Raw genomic sequence first — 20,483 nt, 5'->3', positions numbered from 1 at the left:
AACCAAGTGAACGCCCTGTTGTTACGAAAAGCAAGACTCCTTCCGCTTTAGACATCAAGTCAGAAGCTAAAATGTTAGAGAAATGAGCATCAGACATCCAGTCGAGCTGATGAGAAGACATTGAGAGATGACTTTCAAAAAAGAAAGTCATAGACTTGATCCCCAAGAAGAGCATTTGTGTTGTACATCTTGGTGGGATTTGAAGTCATTGTATTCAGATAGTAGGGACAATTCTTATGTCCAAAAGGAAGAGCACATCTAAAAGAAACAAGAGCCTGAGAAAGACAAGAAGGAGAAGGGAATGTGTCCCATAGACAACTCCTTAGAAAAATCAAAGACCCAAGTGATGGAGTCTATGAGATAGATTGAATATCAGAATTGTCTCCGACATTTGGAGATTATCGAGAGCGATATAATCTTGAGCATAAATTCAAGATATTCGAGAAGCGCACAAGTTTAAGTGGAGCACCGTGGTTGAAGTCTTCGTTGCAAATACTGCCAGACTCTAAAAAAAAAAAAAAAAAAAAAAAAAAAAATTTTTTTTTCAAAGTCTTGAACCTTAAACATTCAAAAGCTTGTACATCCAAACACCAGGAGGCCATTCTTGGACGTTTGAGCCTTTATAGCCAAAATCCCAATGTTTTAAAAAAAAAAAAATCCTTTTGTGAGCCCTTTGAGCTAACATTTTAAAACCAAATAATTCTTTCAACCACATTATAAATCAGGGGCATTTTATGCACCTGAACTACGTCATGACCTGATCCCCAACTCTTCGGGGGTACGTAGGCAACCTGATCAATTCAGGTTCGGTCAAACCTTGGGGATAAAAGCTAAATCATTCCCCTTCCAAAATTTTGAAGCTAAAAAGCTAAACCATTCTTTGTTAAACCCAAAGCGAACTACGCGGATCTGATCCTCCATTTTTGGGGTACGTAGGTAGTCTGGCAAGACCAGATTCGGTCCAAATCGTTTGAACTTCTGATATCCAACCCTTTTGAACCCGAGCCTACCTATAAAGTTCTTCTGGTGAAACGAGCAAAGGTTCAAGGCAATTGAAAACAAAAACAGAAAGAAATGAAAAGAACGAGAGTCTGAAGACCCACTAGGTTGAAAACCCGAAAGGGCGGCCTAGATAAAGTCATGTATTTGCTAAGTCGATAACCAAAGAAGCCGGCTTATGCAAAATGAGGGTAGCGGTCCAATGGATTGAAAACTTGAAGAGGCAATCCAGTCATAGGCGAAGACTTTCCACAAAAAGTGAGCTGATAAGACATGGAAGGAGTTCCTCGATTATGAAGAATTCTGAAGTTTGAGTAGTATGAGAATTCCAGGCAAAAACTGAAGCAAATGGTTTGCTAAACCAGAAACCTGGAATGCTATAATCATGAGTTCCCACCAGAGGGAATTCGAAGAGATGAAGAAACAATCACTACACAGGGCAGGATCTTAGAATCCAAGTAGTGTCAGTGAGACTTACTTTGACACCCTTTTTAAACTAGGAGCATTAAAACTGAGCAATCCAAAGGGGGTAATAACCATGACGGAAGTACCGATGGAGGAAATTAATGCCTCTTGACATGGTTTTTGAAATTATTCTGAGAGCGGCTAGCCTTACCATTTAAAAATACACATAAGGTCTAAGGGTGAATCAAAAGTGAGTCAAGTCCCTTGAATAATGTACATTTTCTTTGATAGAGTCTTAGAAGTCTGTTCCTCATTCATATTTGTTTTCCTTCAAGGTCCAAGTCATCTGGCACTGGAAGAATGGGTGTATATTTTCTGAAGTGATAAAAATGAATAGACCCTGGTTTAAGTACTAGGGAAAAGCGAGAAATATCTTGTTCAGAAATGTTGAAGATGTCAAATTTCAAGCAGAAGGTGGTGGAAAGAGCGAACCTCAAATAGTGGTCAATGAAAGGAGAAGTCTTTGAGCTTAGCCATTATCCCATCTTTATTCCAAAGAAAGAACCTATACAAACCCAAATTTTCCTACCTATCCTGGTTTTACTTTCCTTGGGACTCTTGTTATGGAAGTACAATACACTAGGGGCATCTTTTATGACTTGCGTCATAAAAGATATCAAGCAAAAAAGGCAATCAGTGTCAATGTCTTCAGTAAGTTGAGATAAGAGATGTAAGAGTATATCTCGAACCAAACTTCTAAACTCCTTAGACGAGTCCACTCTCCTGAAGAGTCAACTTCCCAAGAAAAATCAATTTCCTCAGTGGAGTCTAGAATTTGCTCCCCAACCTTCGAACCTCAGCATAATGCTTTTTACCTGTTAAAGAAGGGTCAATACCTGGAATTTTTTTCAAGTTTCTTGAGTTTTATCTTCAGCAAAGATCATGCATTTTCAATCATTCTTGGCGAAGAATGACTTATTCACCTTGTGAAATCGATCAAAGTTAGTCATTTCTTCAATCATTTCAATGAATTTTCCTTTCATTTTAAAAAAAAATATTTCTGCCTTTGGCTCCGTGATTTGGAGTTTGGTCATTTCTTTCACCATTTGAAAGATTTTAAAAGCTGTTTTCGCCAATTGCTCCGCAATTTGGAGTTTGGTCATTTCTTTCACCATTTGAAAGATTTTAAAAGTTGTTTTCGCCAATGGCTCCGTGATTTGGAGTTTGGTCTTTTCTTTCACCATTTGAAAGATTTTAAAAGTTGTTTTCGCCAATGGCTCCACGATTTGGAGTTTGGTCATTTCTTTCACCATTTGAAAGATTTTAAAAGCTGTTTTCTTCAATGGCTCCGTGATTTGGAGTTTGGTCCTTTCTTTCACCATTTGAAAGATTTTAAAAGCTGTTTTTGCCTATGGCTCCGCGATTTGGAGTTTGGTCATTTCTTTCACCATTTGAAAGATTTTCAAAGCTGTTTTTGCCAATGGCTCCGCGATTTGGAGGTTGGTCTTTTCTTTCACCATTTGAAAGATTTTAAAAGCTGTTTTTGCCAATGGCTCCGCGATTTGGAGTTTGGTCTTTTCTTTCACCATTTGAAAGATTTTAAAAGCTGTTTTCGCCAATGGCTCCACGATTTGGAGTTTGGTCATTTCTTTCACCATTTGAAAGATTTTAAAAAGCTGTTTTCGCCAATGGCTCCGTGATTTGGAGTTTGGTCCTTTCTTTCACCATTTGAAAGATTTTAAAAGATGTTTTTGCCAATGGCTCCGCGATTTGGAGTTTGGTCATTTCTTTCACCATTTGAAAGATTTTAAAAGCTGTTTTCGCCAATGGCTCCGTGATTTGGAGTTTGGTCTTTTCTTTCACCATTTGAAAGATTTTAAAAGCTGTTTTCGCCAATGGCTCCGCGATTTGGAGTTTGGTCTTTTCTTTCACCATTTGAAAGATTTTAAAAGCTGTTTTCGCCAATGGCTCCGCGATTTGGAGTTTGGTCATTTCTTTCACCATTTGAAAGATTTTAAAAGATGTTTTCGCCAATGGCTCCGTGATTTGGAGTTTGGTCTTTTCTTTCACCATTTGAAAGATTTTAAAAGCTGTTTTCGCCAATGGCTCCGCGATTTGGAGTTTGGTCTTTTCTTTCACCATTTGAAAGATTTTAAAAGCTGTTTTCGCCAATTGCTCCGCAATTTGGAGTTTGGTCATTTCTTTCACCATTTGAAAGATTTTAAAAGTTGTTTTCGCCAATGGCTCCGTGATTTGGAGTTTGGTCTTTTCTTTCACCATTTGAAAGATTTTAAAAGTTGTTTTCGCCAATGGCTCCACGATTTGGAGTTTGGTCATTTCTTTCACCATTTGAAAGATTTTAAAAGCTGTTTTCGCCAATGGCTCCGTGATTTGGAGTTTGGTCCTTTCTTTCACCATTTGAAAGATTTTAAAAGCTGTTTTTGCCTATGGCTCCGCGATTTGGAGTTTGGTCATTTCTTTCACCATTTGAAAGATTTTAAAAGCTGTTTTTGCCAATGGCTCCGCGATTTGGAGGTTGGTCTTTTCTTTCACCATTTGAAAGATTTTAAAAGCTGTTTTTGCCAATGGCTCCGCGATTTGGAGTTTGGTCTTTTCTTTCACCATTTGAAAGATTTTAAAAGCTGTTTTCGCCAATGGCTCCACGATTTGGAGTTTGGTCATTTCTTTCACCATTTGAAAGATTTTAAAAAGCTGTTTTCGCCAATGGCTCCGTGATTTGGAGTTTGGTCCTTTCTTTCACCATTTGAAAGATTTTAAAAGATGTTTTTGCCAATGGCTCCGCGATTTGGAGTTTGGTCATTTCTTTCACCATTTGAAAGATTTTAAAAGCTGTTTTCGCCAATGGCTCCGTGATTTGGAGTTTGGTCTTTTCTTTCACCATTTGAAAGATTTTAAAAGCTGTTTTCGCCAATGGCTCCGCGATTTGGAGTTTGGTCTTTTCTTTCACCATTTGAAAGATTTTAAAAGCTGTTTTCGCCAATGGCTCCGCGATTTGGAGTTTGGTCATTTCTTTCACCATTTGAAAGATTTTAAAAGATGTTTTCGCCAATGGCTCCGTGATTTGGAGTTTGGTCTTTTCTTTCACCATTTGAAAGATTTTAAAAGCTGTTTTCGCCAATGGCTCCGCGATTTGGAGTTTGGTCTTTTCTTTCACCATTTGAAAGATTTTAAAAGCTGTTTTCGCCAATGGCTCCGCGATTTAGAGTTTGGTCATTTCTTTCACCATTTGAAAGATTTTAAAAGATGTTTTCGCCAATGGCTCCGCGATTTGGAGTTTGGTCTTTTCTTTCACCATTTGAAAGATTTTAAAAGCTGTTTTCGCCAATGGCTCCGCGATTTGGAGTTTGGTCCTTTCTTTCACCATTTGAAAGATTTTAAAAGATGTTTTTGCCAATGGCTCCGCGATTTGGAGTTTGGTCATTTCTTTCACCATTTGAAAGATTTTAAAAGCTGTTTTCACCAATGGCTCCGTGATTTGGAGTTTGGTCATTTCTTTCACCATTTGAAAGATTTTAAAAGCTGTTTTCGCCAATGGCTCCGCGATTTGGAGTTTGGTCATTTCTTTCACCATTTGAAAGATTTAAAAAAAAAATGTTTTCGAAGTATTCAAGTCCGTTTTCACACGGCATTCAAGGTATTCAAGTCCATTTTCACATGGCATTTCAAGTCCATTTTTCACATGGCATTCAAGTCCGTTTTCACACGGCATTCAAAGTCCATTTTCACATGGTATTCCAAGTCCGTTTTCACACGGCATTCCAGTCATTCAAGTCCATTTTCACATGGCATTCAAGTCCGTTTTCACACGGCATTCCAAGTCCATTTTCACATGGCATTCTAAGTCCGTTTTCACACGGCATTCAAGGTATTCAAGTCCGTTTTCACACGGCATTCCAGTCATCCAAGTCCATTTTCACATGGCATTCTAAGTCCGTTTTCACACGGCATTCAAATCATTCGAAGTCCGTTTCTACACGGCATTCAAATCCATTTTTTCTCCAAATTTCAAGATCATTTACAATCAAATCTATCATTTAATGTTTTGCAAGAGAGGCTATCTCGTCAATATGTACTGAGTTAAGAGTTGGAGAGAGGCTATCTCACCAGCGTTTCCAGAGTCAGAGTCCGGCGAAAGGCTATTTCACCGTGTTATCTTGTGTGTATCATTTTCAAAAATCAAAAATCAAAAATTTTAAACTCTTTAATTTTGGGCTGGCCAAAATGGTTTGTCTGTTCAGCTTTGACATTCGCGTGACAAGCACGCTCTGCCAAAGAGGGGCATCTGTAGACACCCCATTTTGACCGTGCCCTAAACCTTCCAGTTTTGCGCAAAACCCCACCAAATCAAAGAGATAGGATCCCAAACTTCACCCTAAGCTAGCTTAGGGTCCCATTTAGCTCCCTGCAAAATTTCGTTGAAATCCGAGTTCGTTTGCCTAGCGAACGAGTCGAGCAAAGTCGTAGGTCAAGTTCACAAAAGGGGGGTGATTATATCCTGAGAGGGGGGCGAATTTATCCTGGATGGGACGAATCTGGATCAAAAGAGACGCGATTTGCGGGCGCGCCTTATCAAAATTTCCGCGCGCCCATCATTTTTGAGTGCCAATATCAATGCCAAAATAAACCTATAATAAAAAAAAAAAAAAAGTTTCGTTGAGAGGGGGGGATTTTCATTTTCCAGAAAAAAGGAGAGGGAGAGAGAGACAGAAAGAAACCCATCTTCGTTGTTCTTCTCCGATCATTTTGATCGGAGATCCGGTCTAATTCCGATCCGGCCCAAGTCCCAGATCTGTAGATCGAGCGAGCGAGGATCTGCAGAGAGAGAAAGGTAGAGGGAGAAAAATCCATTTCTTTTATGTCTTCTTCTCAAGTGAGATTTTAATCTCTGGTGATTTTTTCGTTCGGAGCTCCGGTTAGTTCCGATTAATCACAGCTAATCTACTACCTTGTATTTCTTTCTTCATTATCACCATTCTCTATCTTTATCTACCTGAAATTTGTCCTTCTTTAACCCTAACCTCATTCACCGATCCCTTTCTCCGGCGAGCTCACCGGAGCTCCGGTTGAGATCTTTTCCTTGATTTTTGTTTTGTTTTTTTTTTTATAAGTTGCTGATCCATCTAAATTTTTTAGATCTGTCTTAGAAGTTTTGAAATTTTGTTTTTCCACATTTCAAACCTTAACACTTTCACCTTCAAGATCCATCACATCCGGTGGAAATTTTCACATTTCCCGATCATGAAGCCGGCTAATCCTCTGGAATTAACGAGATTTTGGAGAGCACAGAGATCTGTTCAAGCTTGATTTGATTTTTTTTATAATTTCGAAGGATTCTAGAAAAGCTGAGAACGGAGGGTTTTCCCCAAATCTGAGAGAGAAACGAGAGAGATTTTCTCCCTAGATCTCACCAAATTCAACACCCCAAGCTCTGATCGATTCTACTTCCTCAAGCTACTTGTATTTTCTCTTTTGTTACTAATTTGCCAAGCTCTGACCGAGCTTCGATCAAAGCTTCGATCAAAGCCAATTCCGGCCAGGATCCGGTCATTTTCCGATCTTGTTTAAGCTCTGTTTTAGTGTCAAAGCCCTAAATCCACGATCTTATTGCTTAGATCTGCGGTTTATATAGCTAAGATTTGCAAGAAAAAAAAAATAAAAAAAATCGGAGAGAGATGTGGAAAATAGGGGAGAAGGAGGGTTGAGATCTTCTTTGGAGATTTTCTTTTCTAGCAAGCTTCTGAAACCAAGTAAGTATTTTATTAAGTACTTCCTGCCTGGAATGAGCACTGTAGGGAAATAATTACCTAATATGATCAAGAAAATGAGGGATTTTATATTTGATTGATTTCCTTTTGTATAAAATTAGTTGCTGTTGATTTATTATAATTTTGTCTTGAGCAAAAATTGAAATATATAGTATGGGCTCTGTGATTTATCTCAATTTTTTTTTTAAAGAGTCAATCTCTGTAGAATGAATTTTGTAGCTTATCCTGATCTCTCTGAATAAAGCTAATTAAGGAATTGAAGTTATATTGATTTTAGTTTAATATTTTCTTAATCCATACCCTGTAAGTTAAGAGTTCATAATCTTTATATTCTATACATGTTGTGTAAGGGTAGTGTTAATTGAATCACTTTTTCTTTCAATAAAATAACATTTTATGTCTCAGCAATTATGTAATTGACCTGATTCCATCCAATGTGTAAACATCCTTTATTGGATCAGTTTTGTAATGGTTGTCATTGACAGGGTTGTACACATATGATTGGTTTTCTATCTTTGTTGGATTACTTCTCAACCTTATTTTTTTTTTATTTAAATAAATTGTTTAAATAGGAAGAAGGAGATCAGATGACTACTCTATTCGATATTATCGACATGAGTACTGTCTGATCTCAAGGCGGGATATAGAAATATTATCATGTGTATTATGATATCAGATGATTACTTTAGCATCATCTGATTTCATCCCCATATTGGGGTGGTGTTTGTGGTTGGGAATAGAAGTGTTTGATATTGTTTTTACTTTATTAGGCTATCCAGCGGCTGGTCTGGACTAATTAATGTTATTTATCATTTTATGATTGCTATTAGATTGTATATTCTTCTTTGCTTGGCACTTGATTTATTCTTAGAATAAAATTTGCGATTATCTGGTAGCCTTTTCTTCTCTTTTTGATAGACTAACACAGTCTTATAGATTTTGTTAAAATTCTTTGATATTAGAATTCCCTCTCGTTGAAAGGGCGATGAAGGCGTTAGCCCAAGCCCATTATTAGGGGACTTGCTCAGTCCAAGTTGCATACCCCTCCTTTGTATATAGGAGACTTGCCCAGTCTCATTCTCTTACTAACCCTCCTCTTTGTGCGTCGTTTGGTTTTGGGAGAACACCCTACTCGGCTTGGCTTCATACCCCTATCCTATATGGGTATCTGGTTGCACATTTGTTGCACCCTAGGGCTAGGTAGCTGTCCGGCCCGGCTGGGTGTTTTACCTTTGCCAAATATGCACAGGGTCTTTTATTCCTTTTTTACGTCATTTATGTCTCGGAGACAAGCCTTGTCTCATGTAGAGAGTTTCCCCTTTAGGAGGCTTACCTAGCCTCATGTTAGAGTGGCCTCCTCTTTTAGAGTGAGTCTTTGACTCGGTAGTGTTATTAGAGAGTCTCTGACTCATTTGTTCCTCCTCTCTAGTGTTATTAGTTAGGAGTTTTTTTCCATTAGAGACTAATTCAGTCATATAGAGCCTTCCCTGCTTAGGATCTTAGATTATTTTCTCTGTTCTTGGGGCACTATCTTTCTTGTTGTGGTTTGTCTCTTTGAGACGCCAGTTTCTTGTTGTGGATCGTCTCTTTGAGGCGTTAGTTTCTTGTTCGGGGTTTCCCCTTTGGATTTAGGGCTTTGCCCTAGTTTGTGGTTGTTCTTGTGTGTTCCCTGGAAGATTGAAAACATTTAAAGGTCCTGAGCATTGGAAAAGCTTTAAAATCCAAAAACATTAGAAATTTAAAACCCAAAAACATTTGAAAACTTTAAAAATATCAAAAACATTTAAAAATATAAAAAACCTTAAAAAAAATATAAAGTGTTGAGTGTTTCTTTTAGAAGCGTAGTTTGAGAGTTCGTTTCGAACTACGTTGGCTTGATCCTCTTCCACGAGGTACGTAGTGCAGCTTGAGATTCTTATCTCAGGTCCAGCCAAACCTTTGTAAATAAATCATTTACCCATTTTAAGAAAAAATACCAAAAATCTTCAAAACCTTGTTTTCAACAAGATCTTCCTCTAGAGTTAGTAGTTTGTCCTAGATAAAGAGTTTTAGAGTTTTGAGTTTGTCTTTGATGTGTTGTGTGATTTGTTTGTGTTTGTGTTAGAGTTAGGAGTTTGTCCTAGAGTTATAGGAGCGCCTCCGTCCGGTCAGTTGGCGATCCACATCGCCAATTGATGACTAGATCTAAGATGCGATAGATCCTACTGTTTTCCTTAGGATATACAGCCTAGCTACACATAGATTATAGGAACCACCTGCATTAGCTTAGAGCTAACCTGCATTTAGTTAGGGCATATAGGGTGTCCTAAAATCTACAATCCATTGGAATTTAAATAATCACACAAGAAGCTTTAAGAACTAGTCTGGTCTTTTAGATCGAGTCTAGGATAGAGGTCTAGATGTCTTAGGCATCATAGCTTAGAATAGGTGCGAAGAACTACGTTGCCTTGATTCTCGTGGAGGCGGGGATACGTAGGCTTCTTTGGATGAACATCAGATCATCTAAAGACTCGGGCCTAGGTATAGATTAGAGTTTTAGGGTTGTATGGTATCGAGTCGTTTTTCTATGTTTTGCAGTGTTTTCTTACTTTATTGCGCAGACCTTATACTTTTTTGGTGTGTCATGCTTGTGTTTGTTCATCAGAATTTAGACACCCATTAGGCATGTCACTTATAAACCTAGCTATGCTTAGGTGACACATTTTTCATTTATTTTGTGTATGTGTTTAATTTTCATCTCTGAGACATGCATGATTAGGTAGACGTCTTCTCAGAGATATAGGTTCCCATTTCATATGACTTTCGCTCAAAACTCTTCAAAATCAATAACAAATGGCATAAGAGACCAGGTGCTTGCACTTGGGCGGATGAGGTGCTCTTCAGACCTTCCGAATTCGTAACCAGGCACGAACCCCCTTTTATATCTCTGGTTATCCGTTGCAACAGAGCATAGTATGGGATCCTTGGACCCTTTTCCTTGGATGGCGACTCTTCTTTGTTTAAGGTACGCCTCGAATCTGGGCTAGTCCCCGAATCGAGAGGTATCTCCCTTTGTATCGCCACTCATGCTGTGAGAGGCACATTTTCTTTCGAGAGTTCCTTGGTAGAGCTCTCCATTCACGTGGATGATCCATTAGAGACCTTAGCGTGTGGGGCACGTCCCTCACCGCCGACTCTCTCGGATCGGGGTCCACACATCTATGCATGGGTGTAAAATGGTGGGCCCACCCTACGCACTGGTTTGGGTAGAGATGGTGGGCCCCACTCCAAAAACATGATGCGTAAAATGGTGGCCCCCACCCTATGCGTGACTTTGGGTGGAGATGATGGGCCTGCATGAGGTGTAAGATGGTGGACCCCACCCATGCTAATTAAGCTTTTTTTTTTTAAATCCTGGCCCTTCCCAAGTGAAAAATAGTGGGCTCCACCACACGCATGGGTTTGGGAAGAGTGGGTGGGCTCAACAGATAAGTGTAAATGAAAAATAGTTGGCCCCACGATAGTAGAAGTTGAGGCAAGTCGACAAGAGCTTAGACGTGCACGCATTCAAAGTCCAAGTCAAATTCCCAATGGTAAAGACCAGGTTGCGAGAGTTCACACACTTTGCAAAACCGAAGTGTTTGTTGGTGCTGATATTTTTTACGTTTTTACTATAGTTTTTAAGGATTTGAATTGTTTCCTTAGGTAAATATAAAGGCGTATTTTTTTAAAAAAAATGAAAAGTTGGAATTAGAGTAAATGAAAGGGAAATGATTTCAACACAAACATGTTTTGATACATTGACGTCATGTTTGTTGTCTTTTAGTATTTAAAAAGCTGTAAAAGGGTTCTGACATTCCCAAAAAGCACTTACGTGACAATTAAATGCTAAAAGACAAGATACATGAGCGCATGTATCAAAACATAGTTGTGCTGAAATCATTTCTCTAAATGAAATTGTGAATCAGGGAAGCTCAATCATAACAATGCGGGTTCATATGAAAGTTGCAACCATCTCATGAGGCCACTATAAAAAAATTATTCTATATATTTGCCGGCCCAATTTGTGAGAGATAGGCTGAGAAGTAGGAAGAGGGAGAGACTTGATGGCAGGAGTAGAGAGACTCACTCACTCACGCTCCCATTTTCCACAAGTGGCTTCACAAGTATTCCATGGATTTTTTTTTTCTTAGTTGCCAAACATGACTTTAATGTCACTACTAGTCATGCCTTTTGCCCTTCCTAAACCTGATTAGCAACAGGACTAACCGAGGATTTCACATCCATGTTCTTAGACTATTATAACATAAAGTGCTGTATAGCTTCGGTGCAAATCTTCTTTTCATTGTTCCATAAAACATACTAATAAAACATACTATTAAGGCTAACTATCATTTTTTTTTGTTGAAATGGTGAATCATATTAGAATGGAAAGGGAAGCCCAAAGTGGGACAGCCCAATAGAACAAATTACAAGATAATAAAGTAGAAACAGAAAAAACACAACAACAACAGAACAAGACATGGCTGATCAAAGGGGCAAATAATCAAACCATTGTAAAGAGTCACTATTCACACCCCTCTTGGCTAACAGATCAGCCTTCTCATTGGCCGCCCTCCTCACATGCTTCAAGACAGCCGATGACCCTGATATAATCTCGTGGATCTCATCTATGAACGGCAAGAATCTCCAAGGAGGCACCACTCCCCCCTTAAGCCACCGGATAATATTTAAGGAATCCCCTTCAATAATAACCTTGTCTAGACAATCACCACTTATTTTCTTGATACTGCAGAATACCGCCTTAACTTCCGCCTCTGAAGTATCGCATACACCAATCGAGCCAAAGAAGGCCCACTGAACAACGCCCTCACCATTACGGCATAACCCTCCCACCCCGGTCGGCCCGGGATTACCAAAAGAAGCACCATCAAAATTAAGTTTGAACATACCAAGGGGAGGCAGTTCCCATCTTTGGACGATGCTAGGCAATCTTTCACTACTAAAACACACTTCCCTCCAACCTTCCCAAAGGTCAAAAGCCGAAACAAATTGAAATGATGGAAGACATCTCGTCTATGAAATCACCAAGGCAATAATGCCCATGTACAAAAAATACGGAGACTTCGCCTTACCCTCAAAGATCCTCGAATTTCTTTCATTCCAAACAACCCACCAAGTAGCAAGCAAACAAACTTCCCACAAGATTTTTCCTTTTTTTTCGCCAAGGCACTGTGCCCCACTGATGTAACAACATCCGAATAGACCTCAGAAAAACCCAACTGATTCCAAACCTCAAAAAATATATCTCCAGATCAATCGGGTGAAAGAACAATGCATGAATAAATGGTCCACAGATTCCCCTTCCTTAAGGCAAAGAGAGCAATGATCGACAAGCCACATGCCACGGTTTCTCAGGAAATTAATTGTCTGAATCCGGTCGCGACAAACAGCCGATCCAAAGATACTCACCCGTGGCGGACAATGATATTCCAAACCTTGGCTGAATAGGATGGAGTAGTACTGGGCATTAGACTCATGTAGAAAGATTTGACAGAAAAACTCCAGGATGGTTCCACGGTCCATATTCTTCTATCTATCCCATCCACCTTAATGAAGCACCCCTCAAGAAGATGATACAGACTGGAATATGACTCTAGTTCCCAATCAAAGAAATTCCTTCTAAAGGAAGGGCACCACAGTAACTTCCCACTACTCCGATCAAAACATTCACTCACAAAGGCTTCTTTCTTGTCAGCCACCCTAAGAATATTGGGGAATAAAAGATTTAATGGCCCCTCAGCACACCAAACATCACTCCAAAATTTGATCCTAATTGCCCTTATACACCCTAAACCGAATTTTCGAATTAAAGGGGACCGACATTTTCAAAATGTCTCTCCACACAGTCACCGGCCCCTTTATTCCTATATAGGTCAAAAGACTCCCAACCCCCATCTTGGCATTCATACTTGCTACAAATGACCCTAACCCACAAATGGAGATGTTCTTCTCCAAATCTCCACAATCACTTTCCCAAAAGAGAGTGGTTGAACTCCCTGATCCTCCTAATACCCAAACCACCCATCTTAACAGGGACACAAACATCATTCCAGCTCACCAAGGATATCCCCTTTTTCTCAGCATTTCCTCCCCACAAAAATCTACGTTGGATATTTTCAATGCGCAAAGTGACACTAACCGGCCACATGAAAAGAGACATATAATAGATGGGAATGTTGGTCAACACTGCCTTAATCAACACAAGTCTATCACCTATGGAAACCAAATTCCTTTTCCAAGTGTCCAACCTCCTATCAATCTTTTCAATTACCGGCTCCCAGAATTCCTTGTTCGGTCTACCAACCCCAGAGGAAGACCAAGGTAAGTAGAAGGTAAATAATCCATTTCGCAGCCTAACCAATCCGCCATCTCTAAGGCCTCTTCCGAGGGCATATTCAATGCAAACATTCTAGAGTAGTGGAAATTTGACCTTTGCCCAATGATAATCTCATAACATCTCAGAATAGCTTTCAAATTTAACACTAGGTCTCTCTTAGGATCGGAAAACAGTAATGTATCATCGGCAAATTGAAGATGAGAAACCTCCACATTATCCCTCCCAATACTAAAGCCTTTTATCAACCTCAACTCACTTACCTTTGACCAATAATCTGCTACGAGTTTCTGCCATAATTACAAATAGAAATGGAGAAAGGGGGTCCCCCTGCCTAAGACCACGAGACGACTTAAAAAAGCCTTTTGGTGATCCATTTATCAAAACAGAGAACCATGCCGAAGAAACACATGTCCTGATCCAAAAGCGCCATTTAGCTCCAAAACCCATCTAATCTAATAAAAAATCAAGACACCCTCATTCTACCCTATCATAGGCTTTCTCCATGTCCAACTTACATAGAAGACCTCTCAATTTCAACCTACGGTAGTAATCAATGGCCCCGTTAGCTAATAACGAGCAATCCAGATCTGTCTTTTAGCAACAAAGGCACTTTGGCAACCTGAAATAATATCAGGAAGGACTTTCTTTAGCCTCTCCGCTAAAACCTTGGCCAAAACCTTATATAAGCATCCCACAAGGCTAATAGGTCGGAATTCAGAGATCTTGAATGTTCCCACAACTTTGGGAATCAAAGCAATGAAAGTGGCCCCTGGTCCCCCATCCAACTCCATACCCCGATGAAATTCCTTGAAAAAATCCCAAAATATCCTTTTTCACATACGTCCAACATGAATGAAAAAAGGCGAGACAGAATCCATCCGGCCCAGGCGCCTTATCTCTAGTAAAAGAGAATACACCTCTTTCAATCTCCTCCTCTTCGAACGGCTTCTCCAAATCTGAACTTTGAAGCTGATTCAAACTACTACACTCCACATTCTCCGGGTGTAGGTCTAGGAACCCCATCCGACTCATACAAGGATTTATAGAATTTTAAGATGACCCTAGTAACCTCATCTTTACCAGACACCATCACTCCATTGTCCTCCAAAGCTTCAATCTTATTCCCTCTTCTTCTCACACTAGCCATAGCATGAAAATACGCTGTATTTTTATCCCCCTCTTTCAACCACTTAACTCTCGACTTCCGTCTCCAAGTTATTTTCTCATGCAGAACCATTCCTTGACGATTACATAAGAGAAATTACTCCCATGTTCAACCCATCAGATATATTTTAGTGAAGTTATTTAGCAAGGAGAAACCCCATTTCTTAGTAGACAAGCAATGCTTTTTCTCTTAAATATCCAATGTGCTTCTCTAAATAAAAGCAAGATTTCACGTAAATTTATATCAAAATAGAAAAGTAGAAAAAAAAAAGGCATTCCAAGACTATTTAGAAGAACACCCAAATTGCAATTTGGATGTAAACAGCAATCTAAATACACAAACGAATTTCTCTCGTGGATGAAACAAAAATCTAAAGATACGAAAACCATGACAAAATCAAAACAAATGAGAGAGAGACCCACAATTCCGATTTTCCATTACAAGAAAAGCCAAACCCATTTTCTACAAATTACAAACCAAAAGGAACAACAAAAACTCACAACCTACAAACCAACAAGAACAACAAAAACCCATTACCTATTCATGGTCTCTATTTTCTTGGGGTAGACCTTCAAAGGCTTAGTCTTCTTGTAAATATAAGCTATGGATTGAAACCGTTTCCTCCGCCGGAAAACTCCCAATTTTTTTCCCGCCACCCCTTCCGGTGTAGCCGGAGGAATACTTTGCCTGTTTCTCTCCTCGCTTTCGTTGTCTTCGCTGAGTTGAATAAGCTTTTGGGCTGCGGCCATGTCGGGTTCTGTTAGACAACCCATTTGGGCTCTGGTTAGAGAAGGAGATTCAGCCATGAAAAAGAGAGAGAAAACTAAAAACTATTTCCTTGTCTTTGTTTTTGGGTTTGGGTGTTTGAAGGTTTTCTTTTTCTCTTTTCCTCCCTCTCTCTCTCTCTCTCTCTCTCTCTCTCTCTCTCTTATGGGTGTGGCGTAGAGCGCGTTTTGTGATTTGTTTGAAAATATGTTTACTCAAAGGGACGTGTGTGAGATTTTGAAGTTTTGAAGAAATTGCAAGGTGGGTGCGAGGAAGATTGGTGGAAAATTCTAGGGTGATTTTTTTTCCCTACTTTTGGGTTTGCTTTGGTTAGCCGTCTTCCTTCCCTTTGAAATTTATTTATGCTTCTAAGCTTATAGGACGAGAATACCCTCACTGCGACCGCGTATTTACTGCCCTTCGCCATCTTTGGTGTAAGATGGATGGTGTAGGACCGGAAGAAATGCCACTTATTTGGTCTACTATCTACGTCAATCGACGGCTCAGATAAGTTCAAAAAACGGACGGTATAGAAATCTCAACAAATCAAAGGGTTAGAATAGTCGTATGGAGATGATTTTTGGGCCAGGGCCTGGGACTAACAAATGAATAGTCTCGATCGTCTAAATATGTGGGCCCCACTTGGAATTTTTGTCGTCCGAATTTTTCCTTGGAAAAATATGCTTAATTTTTGAAACTCATACTTGCAATCTGGATGCGATTAGGTCGTTGATCCAACTAACGAGCATGGATCCATCCCATTGCTGCTGGCCCCACCTTGATTACTTGGCTTCGTTTTGAGTCAATGGTGATTATGTTAGAAAATCTGGTAGACATTCATTAAAAATCAATTTCATGTTCATGGAACGTGTCTAAGAGGAGGGAAACAACCAGTCAACAAGACACAAAGACCTAGTGTGGACGTAGCACTCAGACTTTTGACTTCCTTTGAAACCAAAACACCCTATCAAGGGGCCAGTTTCAAATGAATACGATCAGGGGCGGAGTCAAGAATTTACACTTGGGAGGAGACTAATTCACACTAAGCCTGCATTGGTGATTAGGGGGCCGCTTACTATTACCGCCGTTCACAAACGCCGGTAAAACTCTTCTTGTAGTGTATAAAAGGGATTTTGCAAGTCATTGGAGGGGGCCGTGCGCCTGCGCCCCCCTGCACGCTATATGTGGCTCTGCCCCTGAATACGATCCACTGGTGTGTTCTTTGACCCTTCTCCTGAACTTCCTCTGCCCTCTTTTCTCCTTGGATTCCATTTCATTCGGCCTTAAAAATGAATGTAAAATTTGTTTTGTATTGTAAAAATTAACACGAAAAAAAAATTACATCGAAAGAAACAAAGCCTTGTCTTGTTTGGTTGCTCGAAGGTGGCTAGGAGATTAGTGGAAGAAGAAGTCAAAAGGGAGTTAACAAGCATGGAAGATATCTAGGTGTTGTCTAGGATAATAGTGGAAGAGCCGTAAGTAGGGTTTGGTTGCGCGTCAAACCTCTAGAAGAATAGCGGAAGAAGTCAAAAGGGAGTTAACAAGCATGGAAGATATCTAGGTGTTATCTAAGATAATAGTGGAAGAGACGTAAGTAGTGTTTGGTTGCGCGTCAAGCCTCTAGAAGAATAGCGAAAGATGTAGGGGTGTCATTACCAAAATAGAGAAAGAAAGAGAATAAGACAAGACCTTTTCTACTTTTCTGCCACCCAAATTGAGAAATGTGGTTTGAAGATTAGAGGAGGAAAAATTTCCGCCACATGGGCGCCGCATAGGAAAAAAAGGCAATGATTATGTCTCAAACATCTCAATGAGTCAAAATGGAGTTTCAATGCAAATATTGCAACCAAACAGCGTCCGGCAATTCATTGGAAGATCATTGCCGTTTGAAACGTCAGTAATCTACTTGCTTTTGAGCAACCAAACAGGGTAAATGGAAAAATGAAGAAATGTGGTGGTTTCTCTAGACCCCCTTCCAATGAGTGTTTCTGTTCTGCTCATTTTACCCACTGTAGAGAAAGAAGATTGAAGAACACAGCCCAGATAGTTGGCTTAACCAAAATCCCCTTTCGCCAACTCTTAGGTACACTTTGGATAGAAAAGTAGAACTCTCCCTCTTTCTCTCTCTAACCACGAAGAATGACAAGTGGGTGGTACATCATGTTAAGATTGATCAAGACAGTGATGGTCACCCCTTGAGAGATCAAGGTTTATAAAGGATGAGAATACGCTGTTGTAGCAAATGTTCTCAATCTCTAACATCGATGGTTGCTACCTTGGCAACGCTGCAAAGCAGGATTCGAAGGGTACAATCATCTATGTACGTCTTCTATGGGCCGGTGTTTAGAGATAGTAATGACACAATCATCTACGTCTTCTCTAGGCCGGTTGGAATAACGGATTCGTGCTCTTCAAAAAGAATATGCTATGGTAGTACTCTCACTTTTTTATCATTCTTTTATGAAAAGATGATTTATTTGAAGATGATTGCTTTCTCACTAGAAGCAACCATCATGGTTTATTAAGGATTTGAAAACCAATGCCATGTTCATGCAACATATCTTAAGCAATGGGCACAAGATCGTCTGATAGCGGAGTAGTAGGGTCCATCAACTGGACTATCTATATGTAGACATCTCATTTTGCTCCTGTATAAGCTAACACTAATTAAAATCCTCGAGGTTGCTTCCAATGATGAGTGCACGAGTACAAGAAGGGTGTCAACTTGATTAGACTAAAGATTGAAAGGATTAGCGATTTCGAAAATACCCATTGTTGAAATAGATCCAAAGATTTCAAATGGGTAATCACAATTGATTTCAAAGTATTCCCAAAGCACTATTCATAGGTGAAGTTTTTATCCCAAAATTTCCAAGAGCTTGCATGACCCATAGTCAATTGCGAGTAGGAAGTTTCAATTGAATTGTAGAAACCGACAGGCTAAAATACGATCCAATAGGGTGTAAAAATTAAGAGCAATGACAACGCACAGAGAGCACACGCAATTTGCATGATTAGGCATACAGGTGTGTCCACGAGCAATTTAAAGAAGATTTTATTAAGGTTCTATATTCGTTTCAGACTGTGACAACAGATAGTGAGGGCCCCAACAGATTATTGGCACAAAATTATGGGCCAATAATCGGTTGGGGCCCTCACCATTGGTTGTCACAATCTGAAGCGAACAGGGCCTAATAAAGATAACTTTGTGCCAATAATCGGTTGGGGCCCTCACCATCTGTTGTCACAATCTCAAGCGAACAGGGCCTAATAAAGATAACACAGATTATAACAGGTTTCTCAGTTGATCTAAACCCATATCAATTCATAAACACTACCCATGCAACTCAATACACCTCTCAATCTCTCCTCTCTTTTTTCTTTCTTTCATGGTAATGAGAAAGAAACCAGTTTTTGTGTCATCTCTTTTTCCCCTATGACTTAATAGGTATATGTTTCTAGGAGCAAACCCAACTACTCTCCTAGTCAAACTGGAGAACTGTAAGAAAGAGGGTGGACTATAGGCATAGCCATCAGAAAACTAATGACCATGAAATAAAACAAAATTCCAACCATATTCAACTTGGTTTATTTTGGCTCCACCTAAAAATCAACGATATTAAGTACTCTTAAGAACACAGCTCTGCACCTTGTGTACATTAGGTATGCATCCGACTCCATGGGGTATCATGTCAATCATCAATATCTGGTGATAATGACCAAGTCCAAGAAATTCTTTAACTTAGTTATCATAACTAAATTAGTGTATACCCAATTTTGGCCTCCTTAGCTAACAATAGTAAGTTGAGGTGGCTCCAAGGATGAACTTCGTGATGGGTCCTTGGTTGAATAGCTTTATTAGCCCCAAGCCTAGGTAATTCGTGATGGTTGAAAAGTTTTCAAAACGACAATTTTACTTGAGAAAGCCCATATTCAATCAATATATCTATTGCATTATCTTTTTTGTGAGTTCTTCAAGAGAAAACCTTGGTCTGCTACATACTCTCTCATCTTGTGCTGTATCCCCATGATCTATTTAATCATGACATGATGCACTCAGCGTGAATTGAAGTGATGCCATCTAATAGATCAACCTCCTAATGTGAAAACAGTCTACAGAAAGACCTTTCGTCTAAATCGGCCACACAATCCTTTTAGCTGTGTAGAATTGAAACACCCATCAAATATGATTCCAAGATTAAGGGCCCGTTTGAATACCTCATATTTTTGTATTTGGATTTGGAATTGAGTTTAGAATACAAAATGAATAGATCTACTAGCTCATGTTGAGGGAGACAGAGAAGGAAGGGGGGTACTTCCTAGTGGAGGGGAGAGATTGAAGAGCAGAGAGGGTGAAGGAAACTGCCAGATCTGTGGATTTCCAATTACTTATTTCCAAAGCATATTTGGAAATCTGATTTTTTTTCACTGTCAGTGACTGATTTGGGAATCAAAGGATTTGGAAATCTGACTTTTTTTTCACTGTTTCACTGTCAGTTGCTGATTTGGGAACCAAATCACAACTCACAAATGGTTGCGAATGATTGGATTTCTCACATTTGCAGCCCTTTTTGCATTGTGAATTGGATCCAGATCAAATTCTTGGATTTCCAATTCAGATTCTGATAGTTGAAAAAATCAGATTTCCAAATATGCTGTGAAAATAAGTAATTGGAAATTCACAGATGTGGCAGTTTCCTTCACCCTCTTTGCTCCACAAGCTCTCCCCTCCAATAGGAAGTACCCCCTCCCCCCCTTCTCTCTCTCTCTCTCTCTCTCTCTCTCTCTCTCTCTCTCTCAACATGAGCTGCCGGATCTATTCATTTTGTATTCAAAACTCAATTCCAAATCCAAATTCAAAATTTGGGCCCATTTCGATACCTCATACTTTGAATTTGGATTTGGAATTGAGTTTTGAATACAAAATGAATAGATCCGGCAGCTCATGTTGAGGAAGGGAGAGAGAGAGAGGGGGAAGGGGGTA

This window comes from Tasmannia lanceolata, unplaced genomic scaffold (assembly GCF_043159265.1).
Source record: "Tasmannia lanceolata isolate RefF3 unplaced genomic scaffold, GAP_Taslan_0.1 ptg000012l, whole genome shotgun sequence".
In the NCBI taxonomy this organism is placed as follows: Eukaryota; Viridiplantae; Streptophyta; class Magnoliopsida; order Canellales; family Winteraceae; genus Tasmannia; species Tasmannia lanceolata.
The sequence above is the reverse complement of the archived record's forward strand: the minus strand, read 5'-3'. Positions refer to the sequence as shown.